Below are 13,466 nucleotides of genomic sequence, written 5' to 3' on the forward strand. Positions count from 1 at the left end.
AAACAAACAAAAAAAAACTGTCGCTAGCCCACTTGCTCTCCAAGAAGCACTAAAGGAGCTAATGTCACTTTTCTGTGTGTGTACACATTTATTCACGACTGCTCTGTAATTTGATGTATCTCTTCGTACTTGGAGTACGGGAGTCTGGGAAGGAATGTAGCCCACTGGTTAAGAGTGTGGCTCCGAGTCAGACTGCCGGTGTTCAGACCCCAGTCCTGGCCCTGTGTGACCTAGAGCAAGTCTCAGACCGTCTCTGTGCTTCCGGCTGCCCATCTGTCAGCAGGAACAGCCTTAGGACTTGTGCACAAGGTGGTCTAGAGGAAAACATGAGATGGTACCCGCCGATATTTAGGCCAGCGCCTGGCAGGCGCGTGCGATGCTGCCCCGTGTCTTACTCCCCTTCAAGCCAGGACGGGGCGCCCCCTCCGCTCCTCGCCCCTCAGTTCAGGACTGCCACAGCTTTGCCACGCGCTTCTGCGCACACGTCCCCTCCCTCCACCCTGGCTCTCTGCCTCTGGCATGTTGCCACACGTCTGTCCAAGAACAAGAGCCTCAACACCTTCCCCACCGCCGTGGCCGTGGCCTCCGTGGCCGCCAGCCGCCCGCAGTGGTGTCTGTCAGGCCTTCCTCTGAGGGGTGCCTCCAGCAGGCTCCCCGTGGCCGCGGTGAGAAGGCACCAGCCCCCTTATCCACCACAGCACAAGGAGTTTGTTGTTACTTCCGTTCGTTGTGGCGTCAAAGGTACAGAAATGTGTACAGACCCTAGCTGTAGAGACCCAGCTGTACAGACCCAGAATTTTCACAAACAGCATCCTGTGTGACCAGCACTACCATGCAGAGTGCCCCCCTCGATGCCGCCCCCCACGGGGCAGCTCGCACTCCGATGCCCAGCCCACAGATGGGCGTCGTCAGACTCTGAGCTGTGTAGAAGCGGAGTTATTCCGTGGGCGTGTGTTTGGCTGCTACCACTGAGTGGTCTGTTTGTGAGGGATACGTGATGTCTCGTACGATAGTTTGGTGAAGCCTTGGGGACCGGAGAAGCACACACACAGTGGGCTAACACGTGGTCAGCTGGGAGCTTCGCACACAGCCTGCCACGGATTCGTCCAGCACCTTCTGCCCGAGGGTCCAGGCCCGTGGGAGGGAGGGACAGGGCTTCTAGATGCAAAGAGCCACCCTCCCTCCTTCCAAGACACTTCTCGGAGGGAACCTCTGATCCACCAGCACCCAGCACACACATTTCCCAAAGCCTGCCTCGATCTGCCTTAAATGACTGTGTGTGAAGACACTGCAGACCAGCCAGGTTACGCCATCGCCCTCTCAGCCCACGTTTTCCTCCAACATGATGGCCTTGCCGGGGGCAGTTTCCAGTCTTGTGAGGACAGCACACACAGCACACGCTTTCCTAGAACCTATACCCAACTGGATAAAATGGGGAAGGTCAATCCTCTCACATTTTGGATCAGTTCACTGCCTCGACCTGCCAAAGTTGGATTTGTCTCCAGAATGAAAGGCAGAGTTATTCCTGGCAGTTTTCTCCGTAAAAAAAAAAAAAAAAAAAAATTATAAAGCTGCAGCTCCCTGTTCCATGTGTAACCTCATCTCAGTTTGACAGAGACTTGGTTCTCTCTTGTTGAATTATCTTTTCCCTTTCTTACTACTATTTAATATCAAGTCACCTCTCTGTCTTGGCCAAGATTCACTTGTCCGTGGCTTTGCAAGCTGCCTCAGCTCTCAGTTGAGAGCCCAAGCTTTACACATAAATAAAACATACACCCGAAGTTTCTTGGATCATTCTTTATGCAACAGTTCTTCCAAAATCGTGCCCAGAGACCGTGTGGTGAAAGTATCCATCACACCACTCCTAATGTGTGAACGCCCTTGTCCAAAACCAGACTGCGTGCTGAACAAAACAAGCAGGAGGAAGAGCTGATGGCAAGGCTTTTGCCCTGCGAGCTGGGAAACTCAAGGCTACGGGAACGATGAGTTTCACGTCGCTCACGGACTGCGGGGTTTGACCAGGTAAACGCGCAAAAGTTATTTGGCTTTTTCAGCAGACTGGTAGCCCAGTGGTCTTCTCTCTTTTTTGTATCAGGGAAGCTGAGTCAGGGGCAAGGAAGCACAGACATGGTGTGGACAGGCTCGCGCTTGGGAATTGGTTGGTGTCGTCTTCTGGTTTCTGAACAGAGCTGTAAATCCCTGTACGGTCAGGCGAGGTTTCTTGTATGTGCCTGTGCTGACCGTCTCCGTTTTGCCCCTGACATGAGGGACCCCATTTTAGTTCGGTTCTACACCCTGAACGTGAGGGTCTGGGACTGGCAAAGTAGCTTTCAGGGCTGAACAGCTAGTAAAGTGTGTTCATTATTTCTGGTCAAGTGTAGGAAACAGCTTTGGGAAATTTTTTGTTATGCACGCGTATCTTCCTCTTCTTTGAAAATGTAAACCTATGACACATCTTGTTGACTTTCTCAAAATACAAAATAAAGGCCAAAGCTGGATACTGCTGTCCCTCCAGTGACGTTTAAATCACACACGTGCTCTGTACAAGGTAGTGCACAGGGCAGAAAGGGGGCAGCACCTGTCTTCGTGGACCGAATGTATATGCACGTGCGTGTGTGTGCGTGTGTGCAAGTATTGTGCAAACGTGTGCGTGCGTGCAAAGTGTGCGACACAGGTGTGTGCATTGTGCACGTATGTGTGAGTGAGCACACATATGTGTTGTGTGGGCACTGTGAGTGCACGGGTATGTGGGTATGTGTGTTGTGCGTGCAAATGTGTATATTATTTGTGCATTGTGCCTGTGAGTGCACACATGTATGCCTATGTGTTGTGTGTGTGTACATACGTGTGCATGCACATTGTGCATGAGTGTATCTACGTGTGTGTTGTGTTTGCACTTACGCACATGTGGGGGTGTCCCTGTATATGTGCATGATTGTGAGTGGACATGTGTGCGTGTGTGGGAGGTGTCTGTATGTGTATTGTGTGTGTGTTTGCATACATGTGTGTGGGTATGCGTGCGTTTAGCTCTTCCAAGATCATCTGCTCACACTGAGTCTGAGCTTAGGTTCCACCGAAAGCACAGCCTGAGGCAAGGCTTACGTGCATGTGGTTTATTTGGGAACATGGTCCCGTGAGGTGAGTCTTGGTTCATTCTCTGAAACAATTTGTATAAGATGGTGACCATCTGTTTCTTGAAAATCCGGTGGAACTTGCCTATAAAATTTTCTGAGCCATTACCCTTTGAATAGGGAGAGTTCAGTTACACATTTGTTTTAAAATTGTGTATCAGTTTATGTGGTTTCAGGTTTCTATCAATTTTGAAAATTATGCATTTTATGCTTTCAAATTTATTGGAAAAGTATTTCTTATGAATTTAATATTCCTATTATATTTATAGTTGCATCTTCTTTTAATTTCCTGATATTGGTTATTTGTATCCTCTATTTTTTTCTTGATTATGGAATCCTACTAGAAGTTGATTTATTTTATTGGCTTTAGAAAGACCTTGAGTTTTATTTTATTTTATTTTTTTAAGATTTTATTTATTTGAGAGAGCGAGAGAGAGCAAGTGGAGGAGGAGGAGAGAGACAGACTCTGCACTGAGCATGGAGCCCAATGCGGGGCTTGACCCCATGATCATGACCTGAGCCAAAATCAAGAGTTGGACGCTTAACTGACTAAGCCACCTAGGCGCCCCTTCATTTTTATTTTATCAATTGTTTCTCATTTTTGTATTAAAATCTGCTCATTTCCTTTTACTCTGTTGCTCTTCTTCTAGCTTCTAGAGTTAACATCAAACTTATTTTCAATATTTCTTTTAAAAAATTAAATTTATTGGGGCACCTGGGTGGCTCAGTTGGTGAAGCATCTGCCTTCAGCTCAGGTCATGATCTCAGGGTCCTGGGATTGAGCCCCAGGTCAGGCTCCCTGCTCAGCAGCGAGCCTGCCTCTCCCTCTCCCTGTGCCCCTCCCCCCTGCTCGAGCTCGCACACTCTGTCTCTCTGTGGCTCTCTCTCTTGGTCTCTCTCTCAAATAAATAAAATCTTTAAAAGAAATTAAATTTATTCATGGCCACACATTTTACCCTACACCCCGCATTAGCTTCCCTTCGAAAGTTTGGGTAAGTACTTCCGTTGCCGTTTAGATGTAAGTATGTTCTTTTTTTTTAATTTTTAATTTTTTTTTTGATGTAAAGTTCGATGCTTCATTAGTTGCGTATAACACCCAGTGCACCATGCAATACGTGCCCTCCTTACTACCCATCACCGGTCTATCCCATTCCCCCACCCCCTCCCCTCTGAAGTGCTCAGTTTGTTTCTCAGAGTCCATAGTCTCTCATGCTTCATTCCCCCTTCTGATTACCCCCCCTTTCTTTATCCCTTTCTTCCCCTACCGATCTTCCTAGTTCTTATGTTCCATAGATGAGAGAAATCATATGATAATTGTCTTTCTCTGCTTGACTTATTTCACTTAGCATTATCTCCTCCAGTGCCGTCCATGTTGTAGCAAATGTTGAGAACTCATTCTTTCTGATGGCTGAGTAATATTCCATTGTATATATGGACCACAACTTCTTAATCCAGTCATCTGTTGAAGGGCATCTCGGCTCCTTCCACGATTTAGCTATTGTGGACAATGCTGCTATGAACATTGGGGTGCATATGGCCCTTCTCTTCACTACGTCTGTATCTTTGGGGTAAACACCCAGTAGGGCAATGGCTGGGTCAAAGGGTAGCTCAATTTTTAACTTTTTAAGGGACCTCCACACTGTTTTCCAGAGTGGCTGTACCAACTTGCATTCCCACCAACAATGTAGGAGGGATCCCCTTTCTCTACATCCTCTCCAGCAATTGTTGTTTCTTGCCTTGTCAATTTTTGCCATTCTAACTGGCGTAAGGTGGTATCTTAGTGTGGTTTTGATTTGAATTTCCCTGCTGGCTAATGATTTTGAACATTTTTTCATGTGTCTGTTAGCCATTTGTATGTCTTCATTGGAAAAGTGTCTGTTCATATCTTCTGCCCATTTTATGATTTGTTTATTTGTTTCTCATGTATTGAGTTTGAGAAGTTCTTTGTAGATCTTGGATACCAGTCTTTTATCTGTAGTGTCATTTGCAAAAATATTCTCCCATTCTGTGGGCTGCCTTTTAGGTTTTTTGACTGTTTCCTTGGCTGTGCAGAAGCTTTTTATCTTGATGAAGTCCCACAAGTTCATTTTATCTTTTGTTTCTCTTGCCTTTGGAGATGTGTCATGAAAAAGGTTGCTGTGGCCAATGCTGCCTATGTAAAGGTTGCTGCCTATGCTCTCCTCTAGGATTTTGATGGATTCCTGTAGATGTAAGTATGTTCTAATTTCCACTGGGACTTACTCTTTATTCCATGAGTTACTCAGAACGTTAGAAAGTGTCATAGAGTGTTTTCCCTACCGTTTCGATGTTGGTTTCTCATTTAAATGCACTGAGGTCAGAGAAGATGGTCCAGGAATATTGATTCTTTTGAGGGAAATTGAGCTCATCCCACTCCCTCCCCAGTCTTTGTCCTCCTATCACCGGATCTTCCAGAGCGGGTCTTTTGTTTTTTTGTTTTTTTTAATGTGGGCTCCACGCCCAGTGTGGAGCCCAATGCAGGGCCTGAACTCATGACCCTGATATCAAGACCTGAGCTGAGATCAAGAGTGGAACGGTGAACCAAATGAGCCACCGAGGCGCCCCAGAGCAGGTCTTAAAGGACATCTGAGACCCCATTCCTTGGTGATATTTGAGATTTTTGAGACAACAGCTCCTACATCCAAGTGAGAGAGGACTTGATGCACTTGTTGGCCCTGAGCTTAGGTCTTGGCCCGTGGCTCCCTATGAACTGTGCCACAGGCACTGGGTTCATGATTTTCAGCTTCTTTCCCTGGGCACACAGTTCACTTGACCCTTGGCTGCAAGCAGTGAGCCCAGACCTGGTTTCTGTTCCGGATGGCGCACGCTCAGCCCTTTTGCACTCTAGACTCAGCAGCCTGTCCGCTGCCTGCAAACCTATGACCTCAGGATCCTTGTTCTGTATTCCTGTTCCATGTATGTTCCATGGGGGAACAGCTACCCATTTTTTGTTCTGTCCAATCTCGACTTACATGGCGGTTTGGAGCAGAGGAAGTGAGTAGAAGCATGCGTTCCCTACACACCGTCGCTAAAATCGGCCTTTCTGTGTGTGCCTGCGTGTGCGAAAGGGACTGTGTGGCGGGAGTCGGAAGGAGCTGCTGGCCATCTTAGCTCCACCTCTCGGGGGCCAGGAGAAGACCCACGCTCTCAAAGATAGTGATTTGCCCAAGGTCTCAGGGCTGGTTATGAAGCCAGCGTGGCCAGAATACAGGCAAATCCCACCAGCTTGTTTTATGGATGCTGGACTCTGTATGACGAGTTCACGGAGCACAGCTACATCTAAATACAGCAAAGTCGTTACATTTAAATCATTCTTACTAAGGGGTACCTGGGCGGCTCAGTCACTTAAGCATCCAACTCTTGGTTTCGGCCCAGGTCATGATCTCAGGGTCCTGAGATTGAGCCCTGAGTCAGGCTCTGCACTCGGGATGGGGGTGGGGGGCCAAGTCTGCTAAGTCTCTCCAAAATAATGAATAAACAAGTCTTTAAAATAAATAAGGAAATCATTCTTATTAAGATGAAATGCACTGATGGCCCATTACTTCAGTTATTATTTACTGAACTGTTCTACTCTCCCAGAAATATTTGGACCATCCTTTGAACTTAATTATTCAGTAACAGCCAGTAAGATTATAGTTTCTTTTCTAGCTCATAAATGGACTTACAGGAAATTTTCTGGAAGAATACAGGACAGAATCTATGACATCAAGTGATTTAACAAGCTAGCATTTATTTGGATAAAACAAGACTAGTCTCTGCGCCACGTGTAACTGCTCTGAAATTTGTGTTCCTGGAAATGTTAGGAAAGGCCACATTTCATGTAAACAGGACATTGGAAAAGGCATCGACTCCTGACCAAGAGGTCAGGGGCCACATGTTTAATAGAGGTTGCCCGTAGATTTAGTGTGAATGACATCCTGGGGAGGCTCAGAATGCCTTTCCTCCTGCGCACTGGACACCGTGGGTGTCTGCTTCCTCCTTCAGCTCCACAGGGGACGGGACGCTCACTGAGTTCACCGTCAAGCCCAGCGGACGCTCATTCTTCGATGCATTCAGTGAGTGCCTTCTGTATGCTGTGGCTGTGGGGAACACGTGTGTGGGCCCAGCCCAGGGAGGGGAAGCACAGCAGTCAAACTCATTAGCTATCAGGAACTCTAATCAAAGTGCTTGGCGGGGTTCAGGGCTCTCTGGGAGGCGTGGGCGGGAGCACTGCATCTGGGGATCCAGCATCTAGAAGGAACTTACACTGCAGCTGAACTCTGGAGGGCCTGTGAGGTGTGTGTAGTGAGGGAGAGGGGAGGGGAGGGGAGGTGGAGTGAAGGGATGGAAGGAGGGAGCTCTGGGCGAATGAGAAGGCGCGCAGCCGAGGCTGAGGAGGTGCACAGGGCTGGGCTCCCTGTTATTTATCCTAAAACAGGGAGAGAGCACCGAAGGCTTGCCCGCAAAGGGTTGACGACGGTCAGGTTCTCCTGAAGAACAAATCATTCCAGGGACATTACTGAAAAGGAAGAGGGAAGACACATACATTTTACGGTTTTAGCTTTAATAGCAGTCTCTGATGCACTTTGAGTTAATATTTGTGAATGGTGTGAGGTAGGGGTTCCTGGATGCAGCACCTGAGGCGTGTAAGACAGCCATCCAGGCTTCTCCTCTCTACCCCCAGTGCTTCCGTAAGGGCTCACTCAGTCCGGATGCGGCAGGTGTCCCGTTGGCCCAGTTCCCAGCGGATAGAGGGCAAGGGTGGGCCTTGAGCTTCCAATTACTTCTGCTTTTTCTTTAATTGTTGTTCAAATACATCTACATGCACATTTCCCAAGTTCCACTTTTACTTTTAGAGACGCTACAATATAAAGCCATAAAATGAAGGAGAGTTTCCGCAGCTGGCTCTTGAGTAGTCGTGACCCCTCCCTCTTGCTGGGAATCAGTGACTCAGGGGCTGGGTGGCGCCCTGGTTTGCGCTGACCGCCAGCCCTGTGCCTCGCTCCACCCTGTTTGTTGGCCCAGAACGCCTGTGAAATGCTCCTTGTCCTCGGCACCATGTGAAAGTTGCTGGCCAGTGACCTCTTTAGCTTATTTTCCCAGTTATAAATGTTATGATGAAATGACAAATTTTGTGTTTTCTTATTAGGCAGAGAATATTTCTGGAAGGATCGTCAGGAAACTGGTAATGGTGGTTTCCTTTGAATTTGAACAACGTGATTTGTGTTATTTGCCCAATACAAAACGAATTTTTAAAAAACCTGAGTTTTACAGTTGGTCCTTTATCAAAGATATTATTTTAGCCTCTATGTTCCATCCCAAACAGCTTCAGCCTTAGTTTATACTGCCTTGCCATGGGGTCCAATTTTAATTCTGTCAACCTTTTCTCATTACCCCGTGGTAAGGTTCTAAGAAGAGAGATCACCTCAAATCTCATTCATTCATTTATTCAGAAAACATTTTCTTCAGCATCTAAAATGTGCCAGGGGGAGCCTGACGGGCCCAGCAAAGCATGAGACTCCTAGTCTTGGGGTGGTGAGTGCAGCCCCATGTTGGGCATTGAGGGGCTGGCCTGTGGTGCTTCACTCGCTCGGACTCTTCTGCCCGCACTGCACGTATGAGGAAGCCGACGGTGGCGTCGCTGCGTGGCCTGTCCCAGCTCACACGGACGGCTGGAGAGTCGCAGAGCCCAGTGCACAGACAGTGAGGGTCCAGAACCCACCCTGTTTTGTCAGCGCGTTCTTGGGAGGCAGAGCCACCAGAAAGGTAAAGGGGTGCTGCAGGGACAGAGTGAGGATGGGGATAAGGGCTCAGTGGATGGGAGGGGCAGCTGGATTTCAGTCCAGGGTGTGTGTGCGGGTAGCCCATGGCATGTGCGGTGAGCTGGGGGAGGTGCCCAGGATGGGGGAGACGGCACTCAGGAAGGAGTCCAGCGTGACGGACTGAGGGGAGTGCTGCCATGCAATGGGAGGAGCGGGCAGAGGGGTTGGTGCCTCACGGTGAAATGGGGAGGTGGCTACATGAAACTTCCCATGCTGTCGTGGGGCCCCCTCTGCTTGCCTTGCTGCCACAAACTTCCTAACAGACCAGTACCCTGCCCCCCCAAAGGCTATGATTTTATATTGCTAGGTGCAATGGTAATATTTTTGATTTGTTGGGTTTAATAAAACACATGATTAAAATTTGCTTCACTATGTTTATTCTTTTTAGTGTGGTAACTAGAGGTCTACAGTTACATATGTGACTCAAGTGGTATTTCCATGAGACAGCACTGGGTCAGGACGGCAGTGACCACCCCGCCTCACAGAGTGGGTGCAGCTGGCTTGGGTGCAGTCAGGAGAGCAGAATCCACTCTGGACATGTCAAGCACGAAGGCCTGTAGCTGCAGGGACCATGTCCTCACGCAGGAAGGCCCGTTATATCAACTGCAGGTGGGGCTGACGGGGGCCTGAGTGTTCCTGCCCGCAGTGGGAGGGTTTTCAGACATCGGGGTGAGAGGGAGAAGGGAAGAATGAGGGATGCAGCAGAGCCTGGCAGGGTCTAGAGTATGGAAGATGAGGGGTGTGTGGTGACTGCATGAGCAGGGTCCAGGTACACTGTCGAGACAGATAGGGCTGCGGGTTTCTGGGGCTCCACATCCCCCTCACGAAGAGAGCCAACGCGTGATGAGATGGGCCCATAGCCTGGTAAGCTGCTTCATGATGGACTCCTCAGGGGCAGTCTCCTTCCAGATCCCGACTGCAGCAGAGGGGCAGGGGGAGCCCAGAGGGGGCCTATGGTGTGTTGGTGACCTGAGGGGGCCCATGGGCCCAGATCCTAGGAGAGGTGTGCATTATTTCTCCGTAGTTCATAAACACTCTCCCAGACTTTCAGACAGTTAATTCTGATTTGGCTGATTGGTTTGACAGTGAGGCCTGGACTTACCGTTTGGATTGTTTAGAAGATATTTTCCATAAGTTGACTGAGTAGGATCTGTAGTGCTCCAAGGTGTGGGAAAAGCATATGTAAATTAAGAGACAAAAGCTTTTATCATTTCTTAAATCTTTAAAAAAATGTTTTATTTATTTATTTGACAGAGAGAGAGCGAGAGAGAGCAGGGCAGAGGAAGAGGGAGAAGCAGGCTCCCCGCTGAGCAGGGAGCCCTATACAGGGACTCCGTCCCAGGAGTCCAGGATCATGACCTGAGCCGAAGGCAGATGCTTCACCGACTGAGCCCCCCAGGCGCCCAAAAGCTTTTATTTTTTTATTAAAAAAACGGTATTGACAAAAGTGCCTTAAATGAAAGAGTAAACAATATACCGTAATTAATAGTAATTCACTGTATCTGGGCAAAGGTTTGGTAAACTTCCTAAGAACTGAGAAAGTGAGTGATTCCAAGTGACTGGATAAAAAAAATCTTTTTGAAGTTCAGGTGGTTTCCAAGTTTGTGCTTTCAACAAAAATTGAAGGAAAGCTCAATCAAGTTATTGGCAGATACAAATTAAATTAAAAGAATTGATGGGGTGGAGCGCTGGGTCTGTGATGGGGACAAGATCAAAGGTGCAGGAGAGTGGACAGTGAGGGAAGGAGAGACGGAAGGATCTGGGACTGACCACGGTTGACAAGAAGACAAGTGGCCGTCTCAGGATGCCGCGATGCCGCTGGCTTAGCTTCTTGAGCCTGGACAGGACCACAGCATCTGTTACAGAGCAAGAAAGGACGGGGACCCACCTAGACTTACGGGACCTCCACCAGAACCTAACCTCTACGGGCGGCTGACACCAGCCTCCTTCTCCATGGACGGATTTTTAAAAATACACAGATAGAAAATGTAAAAAAATAAAAAAATAAAAAAAAATCGATGATAGATCCATATGTGATTTTTGGCATTTAACTAAAATGTGTTCACAGAGTTGAGTGACATCACTATCGTTTCTTCTCATTTCTGTTTATGTGAACAAATTTTCTCAGTATTTACGTATACAAACACGAAGAATCAGAATAGAATACTCATCCTTGGAAACATGAATGGATTGAAAAAATAATCTTAATCATAGCATTGAGGTGTTTAAACAAAATTTTAGTTTTATAAATACTTATCAAAATCTGCAATTGATTGATGTGGTTTTGACCTATTTGTATCTCTAATAAACGTGGACGCTTTAAACTCTAGAGCATTGTGGTCACGAGATATTTAAGGAGTCTGTCTGTCCTGCTGGGGACAGGACCGTCGGACACCGCATAGCAGAAGCAGATCGACGCGAGGACTGCGTTTCGCGGAGGCCGGGCGCCCGGTTGTCCAAGGGTTCGGATCCCACCGGACACTTACGGCGACATCACAGTTTTAAAAGTCCACCTTTATAGTGACGTCGAGATCGCAATCGTTTCAGCTGCTTAAACCACTGATAAGACAAATCTGGATTTCACACTAAAAAAGCCAGATCTGCGTTGGCGCGGGAGAGGCGTGGCTGGCCGTAAGCGTGGCCCTGCGGGGGTTGCGGGCGTGGGCCGGGACGGAAGCGCGTGGCCGGGCGCGGCGAGGCCGGGGCGGGGCGTGGCCGGGGCTCGGAACTCGGTCGAGGCGCGGGGCGGCGTGCGGCGCCCTGTGGCGGACCCTCGCCCAGGCGCTCTCGGCTCTCGCGAGAGCGGCGGTGACGCGCCCGCCGGCGGAGCGCGCGCCGGCGGGGCGGGCGGGTTTGAATCTGTCTCGAGCGCGGGAAACGGCGGGTTTCGTACGAGGTGAGTGCCGCGGTGCCGGCCTGCGGAGGGCTCCCGGCAAGGGCAAGGGTCGGACGTGGCGGGGGTCGGGCGGGTGGGGCCCCCAGTCCCACAGCGACCTCGCGTGGGCGCGACCTCGAGCCCACAGGCCGGCTGGCGGCTCTGAGGCGGCCCCGGGCGGTGGGCAGCGCACTGGCGCTGACGCCCGGGGCTGAGTTCAGGAGGACCGCGGCGCTGGACCGGGCCCCGGAGAGGACGCCCCCGCTCCCCCCCAGCTCTGGGCCCCAGAGGGGATCGGTGCCCGGGCCCCTGTCCCCACGCGCCTGTCATCGTTCTCAGGTGAACGGCAGGCTCCTCAGGTGCTGACAGGCGCCGCGCGTCTCCGCGCTCCTGCTCCTTCCGTGCCGGAGCCCGGTGTGCCCTGCGAACGGGTAGCTGCGTGCTGAGATGACGCCTCCCCCTGAGCGCGGCGTCTGGCGGGACTGCCGACGGCTGGGGCCCCACTAGTACCGGAGACGCAGAGGGGCCGCGTGCGGCAGACGGAGCGCGAGGCGGACAGGTACTGGCCTGTGTCAGGAAACGGCGGTGCGGTAGCGGGAGTCGTTCGCCAGACGTAGTCCGTGGTCGTAGGGCTGCAGCGCCAGGGGTCACTTGGAGAAGTTCCCAGAAGTCCGAGACAGGGGCAGGGCTCGCAGACGCAAGTTCAGGACGTGTGAGCCCGTGTACTTGACTGCACCTTCTTGGAATGTTTACTTTTAAGTCCATGAGTGGACACTGGCCAGAATTAGTCATCGAGCCCGTGGCTGGCCACCCTCCCTGCTGCTTGGCCGGGAGGAAGTGAAGTGTTCGTAGCTCGTTAGGATCTGGGCTCTGTGTTAATGATGACTCTCTGTCCCCATCATTGTTCCCGTTGGTGCCGGTCATTTTCCATATTGCTCTTTATAACGGTGCAGGAGGTGTTCATTTGTCTTCGCGGGGAGGGGTCTTACTGCATGTATGTTCCATCGTTTTGCTATTACTCCATGTTTTGGGATGTCTTTCAGACAGATCACTGCCAGCACCAGGTGGTGTGAATGGAAAATAGGACTTACTGGGGAAAACACAGGCAAGAGGGAGGTTGCACACAACTCCCTGAGCTCTGGCCCGCGCGGGACTGGGTTGAGCCTGCTGTGGTTGGGCACAGCTAACGCACGTGCTCCGGCTGACAAGCCCCCCGCGGCCCGCGCCACGCTGAGGAGCAGGAGCTGCCGCTGGGAGCTTTGGTAGAGGCACGGCCCTTCAGAAAGGCGGTCTCCAGGAGTCAGCAGCTGGGGTCGGCCTTCGCTCTCGCTCTCACCCTTTTTTTTTTGGTTTTCTTTTTTCTTTTAGTACTTTCTTTTATTGATTCTAAGACTTTTTTTTCCCCATGTTTTGATGGAATCAGCCTTCTTTTGTTGAGCCGACTCAGACCCGCCTGAGCATCTTGCTAAGGTACCGAAAGGAGAGAAGGTGAGCCTCCCACAGCCCTTTGGAGTTTGCTTTCCTTCATTAGTGGTAATTTCATTAACAATTGATAATAACGTAATGTTATGTTGATACTATCCTTGGTAAAGAAAGTAAGAATTATTTTTTAGATATTATAACTTGTTTTATGTCAGAATA

This window comes from Ursus maritimus, unplaced genomic scaffold (genome assembly GCF_017311325.1).
Source record: "Ursus maritimus isolate PB19 unplaced genomic scaffold, ASM1731132v1 scaffold_3, whole genome shotgun sequence".
In the NCBI taxonomy this organism is placed as follows: Eukaryota; Metazoa; Chordata; class Mammalia; order Carnivora; family Ursidae; genus Ursus; species Ursus maritimus.